Genomic DNA, 17042 nt, shown 5'->3' on the forward strand with positions numbered 1-17042 from the left:
ACAAGTTGTAGTATGTGACTGTGATGGAGTACTACTGTGCTATAAGAAATGATGAAGGAGATAGAGCCAAGATGGAAGGGAAACGGCAGTGACTAGCCTGAGCTTTCCCTTCAAAGTCTTCAAACATCTTTAGATAATGCCATAAAATAATTCCTGGAGCAGCAGAACCCACAAAAGGAAGGGTGAAATAATTTTCCAGCCAAAGACAATTTAGAAGTTTGGCAGGAAAGGTCTGTCTCATGGGGATGTGAGTGGAGCACAGTCCAGGGCAGGCTATGCCAATACAGACTGCGCCCAGCAAACCAGGAGCAGGCCTTGGGAGTGAATAAGTAGAAGCAGCAGCTGCTTCTAGAGCTCTCAGCCCACAGACGGTAAGGGGGGGAGAGAATTGAACAACTGATAAGAAGGAGCTCTTTGCTAGCACTGAGGCAGGACTTTGCTGCTTTGCACACACTTGGATCTGGATTGCAGTCCTGGATGGCAGTCCCAGAGCACTAATACACCAGGGATCTGTGGCCACAGTAGAATGGGGACCCTCCTCACATTTCCAAGGCAGAAAATAGTGCTTGTGGTCACTCAGACCAGAGCACAGGCCAGGAGAGTAGTAAAGACCTCTCCTCAGATAATATTGCCTTAGAAGAACTGAAAATTTACAAGTAACTAGAAGTATCTCTGAAAACAGCCACATAAAACCCCTAAAGCTTGGTGTAGCACACCCTCCCACCCTGGAAGTAGAGCCCTACCTTAACAAACAGTTAACAGTCAAGTAAGAGGTTGGGAAAATGAAAAAAAAAAACAGCAGAAAAAAAAATTCTGACCATAGAAAGTTACTATGGAAACAAGTAAGAACATAACACCCACTGAGAAGGAAATAACAAAGTCAAAGCTCCTACATCCAAAGCCCCCAAGAAAAATGTGAATTGGCCTTAGGTCATGGAAGAGCTCAAAAACAGATTTTGAAAATCAAATAAGAGAGGAAGAGGAAAAATTGGGAAGAGAAATGAAAGTGATGCAAGAGAATCATGAAAAATGAGTCAATAGCTTGCTAAAGGAGACACAAAAATAAAATTTCTGAAGTAAATAACACCTTAAAAAACAGACTAAGCAAAATGGTAAAAGACATACAAGTCAATGAAAAGAAAAATGCCTTAAAAAGCAGAATTGACCAAATGGAAAAAGAAGTGCAAAAATTCACTGAAGGAAAAAAAAAAAACCTCTTTAAAAATAGAATTGGTCAAATGGGAAGGATATACAAAAGCTCTCTGAAGAAAAATAATGCTTTAACAGTTAGAGTTGAGTCAATGGCAGTTAATGACTTTATGAGAAATCAAGAAAAAATAAAATGAAAAAAAATTGAAAAAATTAAAGATAATGTGAAATATCTTACTGGAAAAACAAATGACTTGGAAAACAGATACAGGAGAGATAATTTTAAAATTATTGGACTACTTGAAAAGTATGATCAAAAAGAAGAGCACAGATATCATCTTTCAAGAAATTATCAAGGAGGAGTGGCTAGGTGGCACAGTGAATAGAGCATCGGCCCTGGAGTCAGGTGGACCTGAGTTCAAATCCAGCCTCAGACACTAAACACTTACTAGCCATGTGACCTTGGGCAAGTCGTTTAACCCCAAATGCCCTCCAAAAAGCAAAAAATATATATAAATAAATAAATTATCAAGGAAAACTGCCCTGATATTCTAGAAACAGGATATAATAGAAATTGAAAGATCTTCTGATCATCCCCTGAAAGAGATCCCCAAAGTAATATTCCCAGAAATATTATAACCAAATTCCAGAGCTCCCAGCTTGAACAATTAAAGTATCATGGAACCACAGTTGGAATAACACAAATTTAGCAGCTTCTCAATTAATAAAGGATCAGAGAACTTAGAATATGGTATTCTGGAGGGCAAAGGAGCTAGGATTACACCAAAGAATCACCTACCCAGCAAAACTGAGTATAATCCTTTGGGGGCAAATGGATATTCAATTAAATAGAAGACTTTTAAAAATTCTTGATGAAAACACCAGAGCTGAATAGAAAAATATGATTTTCAAATACAAGACTCAAGAGAAGCATAAAAAGGCAAACAAGAAAGGACAATCATAAGGGACTTAAGCTCCCAGGAGGAGTCAAGATAGTGGAGTAGAAGCAAAACTTCTGCGGGGCTCCAGCTTTCACCTCCTCCAAACAATGTGAAAAGTAACTCTGAAGAAATTTTGGAGCTACAGAACCCACAAAATGTCACAGAGAAGCTAACCTCCCACTGAGGACAGTACAGCAGGCTGGCAGGAATTGGCCAGTGCAGCGCTCTGGGAGCCAACCCCGGCCCCATGGGAGAATGAGGTATTAGCCCCAGGGCAGGCTGGAGAGACTTCAGATCACCAGCAGCTGTGGTGGTTTCCAGAATTATCAACACATAGATGCTAAGGACACAGTAAGATGTCAATGCAGTGTGGACTTTGGGATCTAGTAGTTGGGAATGCTGGCGGCCTCTGCCTCCTGGGTTAGAAGCTGCTGAGGAGTTGCGGCCGTGTCAGGTGGCAGCTTCAGCTCCTGGTCTGCAGTTTTCAGGGGGACCAAGAGACCAGTCTGAGGGGTAATTGCTCTTGTTTTAACCTGCTTGGATCTGGATTGCAGTCTAGGGTGGAAGTCTCTGGGGTGTGCAACCAGCTAGCCAGAGTATGTGGAGGCTTCAGAGAGGGCACCCAACTAATACCTTTGGGAACTGAGAAAACCCCAGCATTGGGTATGAAGCTCCCCTGTCTGGTAGCAGAGTCCTACTGTGGCAAAAAGCCCAAAAGTCAAGTAATTAAGTGGCAACATGAGCAAACAAGGGAAGCAAAGTAAACAGAGCAACCCAACTTTACACTCCTATTTTGGGGGAAAAAAAGAATCCCAAAGCATGAAACAGGAGGAAGACAGTGAAGTCAGAACTCCTGCACCAAAAGTTTCCAAGAAAAATATGAGTTTGTTACAGGCCATAGAGGACCTTAAGAAGGATTTTGAAAACCAAATAAGAGAAGTGGAGGAAAAATTGGAAAGAGAAATGAGAAAGATGCAAGAACATTATGAAATGAGACTCAACAAACTGACAGAAGAAAATAATACCTTAAAAAACAGACAAACTCAAATGGCAAAAGAGGCTTGAAAAAGGCAATGAGGAGAAGAATGCCTTAAAAAGCCAAGTTTACTAGATGGAAAAAAGAATCGCAAAATCTCACTGAAGAGAATCATTCCTTCAGAATTAGATTGGAGCAAATGGAAGCTAGTGACTTTATGAGAAATCAAGATACTATTAAACAGATCCAAACAAATGAAAAAATAGAAGGCAATGTGAAATATCTCATTGGGAAAACCACTGACCTGAAAAATAGATCCAGGAGAGGTAATTTAAAAATTATAGGACTACCTGAAAGCCATACTCAAAAAAAGAACCTAGAAATCTTCCTTCAATAAATTATAAATTCTCAAGGAAAATTTCCCTGATGTTTTAGAACCAGAGGGTGAAATAGAGGTTGAAAGAATCCCCTGATCACCTCCTGAAAAAGATCCCAAAAAGAAAACTCCTAGGAATATTATAGCCAGGTTCTGGAAATACCAGATCAAGGAATTACCAGATTAACATTACAAGCAGCCAGGAAGGCACAATTTGAATATTGTGGAAACACAATCAGGATAACACAGGATCTGGCAGCTTCTATACTGAAGGATCGAAGAGCTTGGAATATGATATTCCGGAGATCAAAGGAGCTGGGATTAAAACCAAGAATCACCTACCCAGCAAAACTGAGTATCATGTTTAAGGGAAAAATATGGTCATTCAGTGGAATAGAGGACTTTCAAGGATTCTTGATGAAAAACCCAGAGTTGAATAGAAAATTTGATATTCAGATACAAGAAGCAAGAGAAGCATGAGAAGGTAAACAGGGAAAAGAAATCATAAGGAACTTATCAAAGTCGAAGTATTTACATTCTTACATGGAAAAACGATAAGTGTAACTTATGAAACTTTTCTCAGTATGAGAATAGCTCAAGGGAATAGAAATGTATGTGTGTGTGTATATGTGTGTGTATGTATAGATACATACATATATAGACACATACATACATATATGTCTATATAGGAGGGTATATGTGCATATGAATATATATGTGAATGTGTATATATATGTGTGTATAGGTATACATAGATGGAGGGCACAGCACCAATTTAATAGGAAGGGATGATACTTAAAAGGTGAAATCAAGAAGTGAGAGAGGAATATAATGAGAGGAGATGGGGAGAGACAGAATGGGGTAAACTATCTCATATAGAAGAGGCAAGGGAAAATGGTTACAACGGAGGGGAAGAACAGGAAGGCAAAAGGAAATGGGTCAACCTTATTCTCATTGAATTTGGCTTAGGTAAGTAATGACATACACATTTAAATAGGGTATTCACCCTATAGGAGAATAGGGAGGAAGGAGATGAGAGGAGGGATGATGGAAGGAAGGGCTGGCTGGGGGGAGGGAAGTTGGAAGCACCTACTTTTGAAAAGGGAAAGGATCAAAGTAGAGAATAGAACAAGTGGGACATGGGATAGGAGGGAAGGAAATATAGTCAGTCTTTTGCAATATATCCACTATGGAAATGTTTTGCATAGCTACACATGTACAACCTATACTGAATTGCTTATCTTCCCAGTAAGGGTGGGTGACAAGGGAGGAAGGGAATGAATCTGGAATTCAAAATTTTAACATCAAATGCTTAAATATATATATATATATATATATATATATATATATATATATTAACAATAATATTTTTGTATGTAACTGGGAAATAAGACATACAGGCACTGGGGCATAGAGATCCATTGTGCCCTACTGGAAAGTCAGAGGGGGTATGGGAGAAGATATGGGAGAGAGCAGATTGGAGGAGGAGATATTTTGAGGTGGTCGGTAGGGGAAAAACAGGGAGAAAATTTGTAACTAAAAATCTTGCAGAAATGAATGATGTAAACTAGAAGTTAATAAAAGCATTTGATTAAAAAAATAAGGGACTTAACAAGGTAAAACTGTTTACATTCCTACATGGGAAAGTGATACTTGTAACTCATCAAAACTTTCTCATCATTAGGGCAGTTATAAGTACATATAGATAGAGGGCACAGGTATGAGTTGAATATGAAGGGATGATATCTAAAAAAATAAAATTAAAGGGGTGAGAAAGGAATGTACTGGGAGAAAGGGAAAGGAAGAAGTAGAATGGGGCAAATTTTATCACATAAAAGAGGCAAGGAAAAACTTTTACAGTAGAATGGAAGAGGATGGAAGTGAGTGAATCTTACTCTCATCAGAACTGATTCAAAGATTGAATAAAATACACACTCAATTGGGTATAGAAATCTGTCTTACCCTACAGGAAAGTAGGAGAGGAAGGACAAGAGAAGAGAGGGGATGATAGAAGGGAAGGCAGATTAGGGATGTTGGTAGTCAGAAAAACAACACTTTTGAAGAAGGACAGGGTGAAAGGAGAAAGAGAATAGAGAGGGTAAATACAGTTAGTAACAGTAACTGTGAAAAAAATTTTGAAGTAAGTCTCTCTGATAAAGGCCTCATTTCTCAAATATATAGAGAATTGAGTCAAATATATAAAATAAGAGCCATTCCCCAATTGGTAAATAATGAAAAGATATGAACAGTTTTCAGATGAAGTAATCAACACTATCTATAATCACATAAAAAAAATGTTCTCACTATTGGCTGGAGAAATGCAAATTAAAACAATTTTGAGGTACTACCTCATACCTATTAAACTGGTTAATGGGACAAAAAAGGAAAATGACCACTATTGGAGAGGTGTGGGAAAAATGAGACATTAGTGCACTGCTATGGGAGCTGTGAACTGATTCGACCATTCTGTAGAGCAATTTGGAACTATGCCCAAAGGACTACAAAACCATGCATACCCTCTGATCTAGCAATACCACTACTAGGTATATATCTGAAAAGAGATAAAAACAAAAAAGGAAAAGGACTTATATATCCAAAAGTATTTATAGCAGCTCTTTCCTGGTGGCAAATATTTGGAAATTGAGGGGATACCCATCAATTGGAGAATGGATAAACAAATAGTGGTTTGTGATTATTATGGAATACTATTGTGCTATAAGAACTGATGAGCAGGATGCTCTCAGAAAAACCTAGAAAGTGAAATACAAAGTGAAATGTACTACATAAAAAATAACAGCAATTATAAGATGATCAGCTATGAATAACTTAGATATTCTCAGCAATACAATCATCCAAGACAACTCTGAAGGACCTATGCTAAAAAATGCTCTCCATCCCCAAAGAAAGAACTTATGGTGTTTGAATACAGATTGAAGCATTTTTAAACTTTATTTTTCTTTAGTTTTTTTGGGGGGGGAGGGGGTCTATGTTTTCTTTCACAGGACTAACATGGAAATGTTTTGCATGGCTACATCTCAATGGGGGGATGGGGTGGGGAGGTAGGAATGGAGAGAATTTGGGACTCAAAGTTTTAAAAACAAATGTTAAAAATTGTATTTACATGTAATTGGGAAAAATAAAATACTAAACAAATTCAAAAGAAGGAAAAAAATAAAATAATAATCATGATAAAAAATTAATAAAAAGAAAAAAAGAAAAAAGAAATGATGAGCAACATGGTTTCAGAAAACCCTGGGAAGACTTATAAGAACTGATGCAAAATGAAATAAGAAGAAATGTGAGGATAAGGGTAATTTGGGGAGCTTAGAGGGAGCTGGAAAAGCATGGAACTGCTATTGCTGAAAACATAACAGAGAATCTCCATGGAATGGTGAACTAAAAGGTCCTTTTCATGTCTGACTCAGCCAACCAAAAATGCCTGAAAAGACATCCCTTAGTTATTCGCTAGGCCCCTCATCTCAAAGACTCAGGTAAACCTGGTCATCAGGTATTTTCATCAGGTATTCATTAGGTTATAATCAAGTGTTAACACTTCAAACCCTGAAGTGATTCATTTGATTAAGTTATATGGGAGCACAACGGAAACCATTCATTTGAAAGGTCAAGAATTTTATTGGTTGCACATATGAGTGGAGTACATGTAGTCTTAATAAGTGAGAAACAGCTTATTATAAAACCCTAATCTGTTTAATAAAATAATTTGATAGTTATTACTGACAGCTCTCAGACTAATTCCAACTCTTTGAATTATATGAGGATAGAAAAGAATAGGCAACATGGTAAGGGTGCTATATGGAGTTATCTTTGCCCTTCTCAGAAATAAAATCTAAACCTTTCCAAGCTATCAAGAAAGGTTGAAGTTGATAGATCACTTGAGTTTAGGAGTTCTGAGCTGCAGCAATTGGAGGGCTAAAGTCAACCAAGTGTCCACACTGTCCTGGCCAGTATAGTGACCTCCCCCTCCTCGGGGTGTATGTTTGGGTGCAGGGGTTGGAACAAGCCCACAATAGGAACAGAGAGGGGTTAAAGTTTCCCAAATGATTTGTGGTGGGATCAGACCTGTGAGTGGTTACTACATTTCCAGCCTGGGCAAGATAAGGGAGACCCAGTCACAGAAAAACAAATAAACAAAAAATCTCTGGACCAGGAATTGGAGCACTATTCTCTTTAATTTTCGTTGCATCCTGGTAAGAGCTACAGAAATGATTTTCCACCCATTTTCTTTTCTCCCTTTCTTCTGGTACTCTTCCAAACCAAGTTTTAATCCTTGTGATAAGTCCAGGGTTTGAGGCACTTCTTTTGACCATTCTATATTGTGGTGGAAGTAGATTTTCAGCTTGGTTTTAGAAGACAAAAGTATTCAAGAACACTAACAATTGCAAAGTTATTATAATTCTATAGTTCATCACTGCATGAATTTAGAAACATGATGTATCAGGATTCCTAACATTAGCTAGTGTTTTGAATAGCAATTAAATTTCTCTTCCCTTTCTGACAATGTAGCATAAAGCATTATGCACAGCAGTCTTATTGTCCAAGGTCTCATCGTTATTCTACTTATATACAGCAGTACATAACTGCAGTAAGATCAGTTAATTGTGGGGATAAAAAAAGACAACAGACATGTGACCAATACAATTCAACAACCATTTATTAATCATAGATTATGCATATAATAGTGTCCTCTGTGCTAGGAGGAATAAAAAGTTTAGCTAAAACACTGCCTTCCCTTGTGGAATTTACAGACTAGTAAGGAAGAATACACACACACACACACACACACACACACACACACACAGGAATACATAATAAGTACATCAGTAAAGAAAAGATAAGACTATCTCTATTTGCAGGTTATACTACAGTGTAAATTTCTTACAGTGTAAAAACTACAACAAATCTATAGGATATAAGGTAAGTCCACAAAAATAATTAGCATTTCTATATAGTACTAAAAAAAAAAAACAAGAAAAAACAAGATAAATTCAATTCAAAAAAATAAATTCAAACATGAATAAACTATCTGGGAGTTAACCTATTTATTTATATACACACCATTATAAAACACTTCATAGTAATAAAGAGACAAATTATTGGAAAGATAAGTCACTGCCCATGGTTGGGTTGTGCTGATATAATAAAAATAACATAAACTGATTTATAGATTTAATACTATGCCAATCAAATTAATGAATGGATATATTTTAGAACTAGATAAAATATAAAATTGATTTGGAAGGACAAGAAATCTAGAATCTCAAGTAAAATAATAAAGAAAATATAAATAGATAACATCACCAGACTTTATATTATAAAACAACATTCATCAAAATTATTTGGTTCCAGTTTAAACAAACATTAGAAGTAGACAAATGAGACAAGTTAGATACCCAGGAAAGAGAAGTAAATGAAAACAATGATCCAGGGTTAAAAAACAAGTGGGAATATCAGTTAGTATATTATGGTAAAGAATGAGTAAGTGAAATAATAAAGAAAAGACAAGTATGAGAATCTTGTAATATCAATAAAATTTAGCAAATAATTGGATATGGGAGGTGAAAGGAAAGGAAGAGCCAAAGATAACCCAAAGGTTTCGAAGAAAGGAGACTGAGTGAATGGGTGATGTTATTAACAACAACAATAGCGAAAACTAAAAAAGGAAGAACAATTAGTAGGGAAAATATAAGCTCAGTTTAGATTTGAAGTCTCGGTAGGCTGTTATCAGTAGACAGGTCCAGAAAGTAATTTGAAATGTAAGTTGAGTGTTTAGAAGAGATGTTGAGTTTTAATGCCTTTGCTAAAGACTGTTTTGCCTCACCTTGGTAGCAAAAAGGGTTTGAAAGATGGAAGAGTTAAATAAAGCACCAAGTTTTTCCTAGCATTCTTTTCTCTCAGGCAAAGGAATAACTGGTATTAGTGCTTGATTAATAGAAGAAAAAGGTATGATCACTTGCCAAGCATCTTATAAAAAGGATTCTTTTCCTTTCCTAGGGATGGGTTGGCTTAATTGTCCTCGAAGGTTCAGCTCTGCTTTATATGAGTAATGACTTTAACAGGAGTGTCAATAAAGATAACCCTTCAATTAGGATTCAAAAGATAAGATATTCACACATAAGTCCACAGAGCAAGAAGCAGAAATATCAGTGAAGTCACTTCAGTCCTCTGAATCTCAGTTTCCTATCTGTCAATCTTGAAAGATGATTTCTTCATAATTTAGAGAACTATCTAATTATGGTCTCAATGGTCATGGTCATGGAAATAGGTGGTATAGCAAATGTGAGTGACAGACCTGGAGTCAGGAAGACTCATCTTTGTGAGTTCAAATCTGGCCTCAGACACTTACAAACTGTGTGATCCTAGACAAGTCACTTAACCCTTTTTGCCTCAATTTCCACATCTGTAAATTGAGCTGGAGAAGAAAAAGGCAAGCCACTCTAGTATCTTTGTCAAGAAAACTCTGAATGGGATTACAGAGTCAGACACATCTGAAATAATTGAACAACAATTAAATGGTAGTTAGGAGTCAGAAAATATGGTTTCTAATTCCTCTTTTTCTTTCTCTATATGGGCTTGAAGAATTCACTCTTCAGTTTCCTCATCTATAAAATGAGATATGCTTATTCTCTCAGATCCTTTTCAACTAGTCTATTATTTGATTTTTACTTATAAAGTGCTTTGAGCTCTATGCAAAGAGGTAGCATAAGAATAGTATAGAGATCTTATTACAATCTGAACTTATTCTATTGTTCTTTCTCTGGTGAATTAACTGCTGAGCTACAGGCTAGTAAGACTTGTTTCCAATATGTGTCATGTTGTCAAATTAAAACAGAAACAAAACACATGAAAATTACACAGCATCTTTAGCATTCTTCTGCAGACTTCTAGAAACACTAATTTTGTAGGATTTTATGTGGAATCTAGTAAGTATTTATGTTTTTAATGTTCTCTAACATTTTCTTTGATTTAACACAGCCTTTCACTGGATAAAACATTTATTTATGTAGCCCTTCACATCTGAGAATAAATGCAACATAATATTTCTGTCTTTTAAAATACAGCTACTTAATAAGGGAACTTCGTGCTGTTTTCTCTAATGTACAGATTAACAAACCAAAATAGAATTATTATATCCTTCCCTAAATCTCAAACATCAGACTTTTTTTTTGAGTACCTGTTGTCATTTAGCCAGTCAACATGCATTTATTAAATGCTTGTTCTATGTCAAGCACTATGTTACTCACTGAGAAGATGACCTTCACTTTCTCAAACCATTTCCTCCCACTGTCCCATTGTAGAGGCACTATCCTCTGCCCCAAATGTAAAGTCTTTTATTGTTAAGTGCTGTGAAACAAAGACACTATATGATTTGTCTCTGTATCTTTGCAAAAGTCCCATCTCAATGCCTCAGTCATATAGAAGGATTCTGGGCCCTCAAAAGCTTCTGCAAAAGAGCAAACATTGGCAGGTACCTGACAAGACTCCAAGTACCACTAAGAGCATCAGGGCATTTAAAATATTTTTAGTACCAGCCAACGAATAAGGTTGCTTTCTCCAAACCAGCCTAGGTAAAGAGAGAGAGAGATTCCTCTTTCATAAGCTGGTTATGTAGTGATGAATTATTATGCTGTACTAATTCATAAAACAAAGAAAAAGACAAAATAGCCCATGGTATTGCATAGCTCTCAACTGCTTCCGTAGTGATAGGGGTAACATGGCAGAAGGAGGAACTCAGGGTGCCTCAAATTACAGTTCTGGGGCCACCTATTACTATTAAATCAATACTCTAAAAATAAGCTCTTTGTCCCAAGACCAGCTAGTTGATATACAAGAGGAAATGAATCATACTAGTCTTGAGTCTTGACATTCTTGCATGAATGAAGATAAAAAGCCATTAAATGGAAGGATTGTTTGCAGATCACCTTAAAGGGGGCCATTTAAGGAGCTATTTTTATTGCCTGTACCAAGGCAAAAAGAAACATCTTTTCAAGGTTTACTTGCTCCCTCCTCTCAAATTGTGGTGCTGGTTGGCTATTTTCAAAAATACCACCATGAAGATAATGGCAGCTTTTGTGCCAAAATAAAATGCAGAAGATGAAGAAGTAGAAAAATTTTACTTGATGAGCACTATATGAACCCCTCCAAATTAAATCCCAATTAAAAAAAAAAAACAATTTCAAGTTCCTTAATTTAATACTTTTTTGCTGCAATAGAAAGGTGGGCAAAAGCAAAAAGAGGCAAACAATGGAAAAAATGCCTCAAGAATAGAAGTAAACAATGGAAAATATGGCTCAAGAAATAAGTCAAAGTCTTGTATACCTCACAGAAGCATCACACCTATTTATTGTGAACATTTTCTTCAGAAATAGAGTCGGCAAGTAGTGATACATGGTTAACACTGAGTTATATCACAAAATCACAGAGATGAAATTTTAATATACAAGAAAGATTGGTTACTAATATGGGAATCATTTCTGAATCAGCTATCAGTGTACAATCAGACCACTGACTTGTTAAAGCAAGGTAAAATCAATATTTAACTGGAAAAATTAAAAGCTATCGAGGACATTTAGATAGCTCCAATATGAGCTATTTATAAACAAGATAGTAATGCTAAAAAAAAAAGGAATTAATATTAATGCTTAAATAAAAGAACAGAAATTGGCACAATCACTTTTTCTTAAGGAGGCTTAGCAGAAATCAATCACCACAACAAAGAGACCAAAACTGCCTAGAAATCACTTTACATTGAAAATACTTAATCTCCTTGCCAAGCAGAGAAAAGATGGCAGTCATAGGTTACAGCAGTTTAGAACATGAACTAATTTGGGTAAACATCACAGAGGAGGATGGGTGAAAAAAAAATGAGCAATGTAGTCTCAAACTGTGAGAATCTGTATCTGGAAAAACAAGGTTATAAAGAAACTAAATTATAAAGAAACTAAATAAACTAAATTAAAACAGATCATCCTAACAATGGTTAAAGATAAAACTAGACAAAAACTGACATATACTTGAAAAAAAATAGTCATCCAGAATACTATAAGAATTTTTTTCTTCATAAACAAGAGTAGAACCATCACATTTAGATTCTAACATCATGGTCCCAAACATGTTGTATGAAAAAGTAGAAATGGTATTGTGAGGAAAATAGAAAGAGCAGCTGAACCAGAATAAGGACAAACAGACCCATTCTGTGTTAGATGTAACAACTGTGAAGGAGTTGAATTCTTAAGGCACACTGAAAGAATAAGAAAAATTTAGAAAAATGTGGTAAAAATGACCATAAATTGAGTCAGAAAATATTAATAACTTCTTAATTTGCCCAATGCTAAAAAAGATCTTTATGAGAATTATATATAGATAGCATCCTTGATAAAGGAATGTGAAGGGAATAAGTAGGTTGTTCATAGATGATATTCTACAAAAGACAGTATCTGTAAAGTAACATAATTGACTGAAAGGTATAGAAAATACACAACCCAGCAACGCTTATTCCTTGTTGACTAAAAAAGAGCATATGACTCGATACAGCAAATTTCCAAGATATCTATATCCCTTTCATATGCTAAAATAGTACAAGCTTCCTTGAAAAGATGTAACAGGACTTAACTTTGTTCAGTGACTTTCAGATGATTAATATCAAATGAAGATATAAGAGAGGAAGACACATGCTCACCAAGGTTGTCTGCTATTCCTATGGCGGGCATCCAGCTATGAGTCCAAATAGAAGAGGGGTCTCTGCAGATGTTCCTGCTCGAAGATAATGTTGTGCTGTTTGGGTCAAGCCCTGGAACTCTGCTGAGCCTCCTAAATGAGATCCATGATTATTCAAAATATTTTGCACTATTCACATAGTTCTAGGGGATGGAGATTCTTATGCTCTAGCTGATGACATGCATTTAGATAGGTAGCTCACAGTACAAACACTGCAAATGCACAATAAGCTGGGTCATGAATGAAGGATAACAGGAAACTGAATTGCATTTAGAAAATTGTATGCTTTCAAATGGCCCCAACTTCTCACTGGAAAAGGCGCATCCTTTTTGAGAGCAATATTTTCTCAGGGATATCTTATGGTTGTGAGTTTCTGAAGAATTAAAATTGTTGATCAATGGGGCAATGAAGAGATATAGGACCTGAGGACACCCTGAGGATCCTTTATGGAGGATTTAAAAGAAGCACAGATAGAAAGAGAAAGCTGGAGCTGTGATACCACTGGAATAAGGCATATGACTCACAACAACTTAAATATATACAACTAGAACTTTATATAAATTCTTGTTTGAACCTCATGGCAACCTTATGAAGTATATAGTATAGTTGGAAGCAGCTTGGTGGCACTAGAAAGTCAGGAAGAGATAAGTTCAAATTCAGCCTCAGATATGTACTAGTTATGGGCCCTAGGCGAGTCACTTAGCTTCCGTGTGCCTCAGTTTTCTCAGTTGCAAAATGGGGATAATAATAGCACCCACCTCATAGGGTTGTTGTAAGGATCAAATGAGATCATATTTGTAAAGCACTTAGCACACTATCTGGCACAGAGTAGGCTCTTAATAAATGTTTGTTCTCTCCCCCTCCCTTTTATCAAATCCATTAAAGTAACCCTCAGTGTTTAGCATAGTACTTTGCACCCAGCAGTAACACAGTAAAAATAATTAGTTAAGTGGCTCCAAAGTGGATAGAGTGTTGGAGTGGAAGTCAAGAAGTTCTGAGATCAAATCCAACCTCAGACACTTATTAGTTGTATGACCTTAGCAAGGTCCTGGACTTCTATTTTCTCATCTATAAAATGGAAACAGTAATAGCATCTACCTCCCAGGGTTGTTATGAGGATTGATGATATATTTGTAAAGTACTTCGCAAAGCCTGAAGCACTACTTAAATGCTGTGATTATTATTGATGTTATTATTTCTGGGAGTTCTTTAAGAACCTCCTTCAACTTTGGGGGAGATAATATCAGCACCATTAAAACCATTTTATAGACAAGGAAACAAGTCCAGAGATAGGATATGACTTTCCAAGGATGACATGATTAGTAAGTATCAGAGCAGGAACTGGGATTCAGGGTTTTTCTGACTCCAAGCTGAGTGTTCTTTCCCAACTAATATAGAGCATCGTAATTAATAAGTTATTTGGGAACACATTTTCCTAGTGTGAATGAAAGACCTGGATGTAACCAAAACCACTCTATATTCAAAGCTGCACAGAAACATCTAGTTATTCTTTATTCTTGGCCTACTAGACCAGTTCTGCTTCTATCACCAAGGTTAAGTGACATCTCTTTGGCTGTCAATCCCATAACCATTTAGTATGTGCCCTCTGGGTGTTGGGTACCATCCTAGGCCCTAGAGATTCAAAGAAGAAAAAAAAATGGCACAGTCGCTAACCTCAATCAATCTAGTAGTAGAAAGAGACATTTACACACAGAACAATAATACAGCTATTGTAGGTATTAGGATATGATCATATCATAGGAATATATATGTATATGCATACATATATAGCTGTGTAGATAGGAATAATATAGGAAAGTTCAAATAGAAGGGAATGACAGATTCAAGGAAGGCCGTATCATTTCAGTTAGGAGGTAAGGAGATCTAGGAAGGTCTGGAAAGGCTATCTGTGGTGGGCCTTGAAGAATCATAAAAGATAGAGATGGCATGTGGGGCAGGGAGCTTGATCCAGGGTTTGGACTGGATGTATCATGTACAAAAGCCTAGAAAGAGGAAGTATTAAGACAAGATTGGATAGCAGTAAGCAGTTAATTTTGGCTAGAATGTAAACCTGACATTAATTTCACAGATTCAGAGGTCAGATGGTTCAAACTCCTCATTTTACAGATGTGGCAACTGAGACACAGAGAAGTTGAAGTACTTGTCCAGGGTCACACAGGAAGTATCACCTATTTGCAAAAATAACACAGCCACACCAAAACACATAATACAGATTCACAAAGAAATACTGGATAGGAATATTCCTATAGAAAGCAAAAGTTATAGGAGCTACCTACCACTGCTCCAGCAACAAATGAAAGATCAGGAACCTTAAGACCTTGGGAAAGAACAGAAAGATAAACAGCAAAGAGTCATCTAAGTGAAATCTTTCCAATATCAGGCCTCCTCTTAGAAACGGAAAAATTCTGTGAGCTGGGAAATGAAGACCCGACTATTAGTATTTTAATATCAAGAAAGAAAATGTGTTAAATTTGTAATTTTGCATTTCACAAGTTTGTTTTCTTATTTAAACAAATCACAAATGAAAAAATTTTCAAAAAGACTTCAGGGTTCCTAAAATTTGTTTCCATTTGATTTATTTTTTTTAAATTGTGGGGAGGATGCAGATTTAATTGATGGCTACAAATAATATGAAACTCATCTATTACTTACAGTTTTATGGAGTTGTCTAGGTAATTGATAAGTTAAATGATTTGCCCAAGGTCACATAGCTATACATGTTACTTTTGGAACGTAAACCCAAGTTTCCCTGATTCCATGGCCAGCCCCCTATTATGCTGAACATGCCTCACTTTATTCTGGTACATGTATTCATTTTCCTCTTTCACCCTGAAAACCTAAAACAGGAGGAGACAAGTAGTTCTTCTTGTTGCTGGGTTTTTTTTTTTGAGTAATCTTGGAACAGTGGGAGTAAGAACAGCCCTAAAAATTGAAGTCTGAGTTTCTTCAATGATACCAGATCAGATTCTTAAAAGGCAGAAAGGACATGACAGATAGCCTCACTTTCCAACAAATGTAGAGATACACTCCAGAGCATCCTCGACAGGTAGTTAAAAAAAAGAATGTTTGTACTTTCTATGCTATCTCACACAGTAAACCACTGTTTTCAGAGCCTAAAGATTCTTCCTGATTCTTCATGTACCTCCATGCAACTTTCAACTATATCTTGTTCTGCCTTTTGAAGTTACTCATATTTTAAAGCTGCCACTAAATGTGGATCTCCCTGCGATATACAAACCAGTCCTCAAATGATATGGTTTTAAAGTCTTTCATCAAGTTGTAAACACTACTCTTAAAAGGTATAGTCCAGAAGTGAATACTTTAGCTAATATATGATGAGTACAACATATAGTAGAAACATTACCCCCACCTTGTTCTGGGCACATTTCAATGATGAGCTTTCTTTGTAAGAGTATGCTTCTTTGAGTTTTGGAGGAAGGTCACTAACCATCTGGAAGAGCTTTACTGTGTATAAAACCTTCTGGGTGGAAATGATTCTGCCAAGTTTGGGGGTTCTTCTTGGGGGGAGGAGGTAAAAGAGAGAAACAGAAGGCCTGAGCACAGATAGAACACAGCCAAGTATAACAGTCTCAGTGTAGGTCACTCCCCTTTCCATGTTATGACATCTAGCACCTGTCAAAGAACCAATAAATATAGTCTCCCTTCAGCCTAGTTAGCACCTCTGGAAAGACTGGGGGACAAGCCCTGGAAGCCTGATTTTTGAACCACAATCACAGCTAATGCTCCCAGTTTGCTCCTGAGAGAAGAGAAGATTGTGGTGAGGAACAGAGAGCTGCTGTTTTTTAATTCCTACACCAAAGTGAAATGATCAGTTTCCAGGTGT

At 36.6% G+C, this 17042-nt stretch overlaps 1 protein-coding gene across 5 annotated transcripts in view; it reads right to left on the bottom strand.

The window, feature by feature from the left end:
• OXR1 (oxidation resistance 1) overlaps window positions 1-17042 on the bottom strand; it is a 592053-nt gene that overhangs the window by 573311 nt on the left and 1700 nt on the right. The window contains exon 2 of one of the 5 annotated variants that reach the window (XM_069081336.1): window positions 13140-13270. The exons of the other annotated variants lie outside the window; for them this stretch is intronic. The gene's annotated coding sequence lies outside the window, so the exon portion shown is untranslated. The remainder of the gene's footprint in view (window positions 1-13139; window positions 13271-17042) is intronic. 5 annotated transcript variants of the gene reach the window in all.

Source organism: Petaurus breviceps, unplaced genomic scaffold (assembly GCF_028583685.1).
Source record: "Petaurus breviceps papuanus isolate PSGF00001 unplaced genomic scaffold, PetGlider_PUasm1.0 98, whole genome shotgun sequence".
NCBI classification, from domain to species: domain Eukaryota; kingdom Metazoa; phylum Chordata; class Mammalia; order Diprotodontia; family Petauridae; genus Petaurus; species Petaurus breviceps.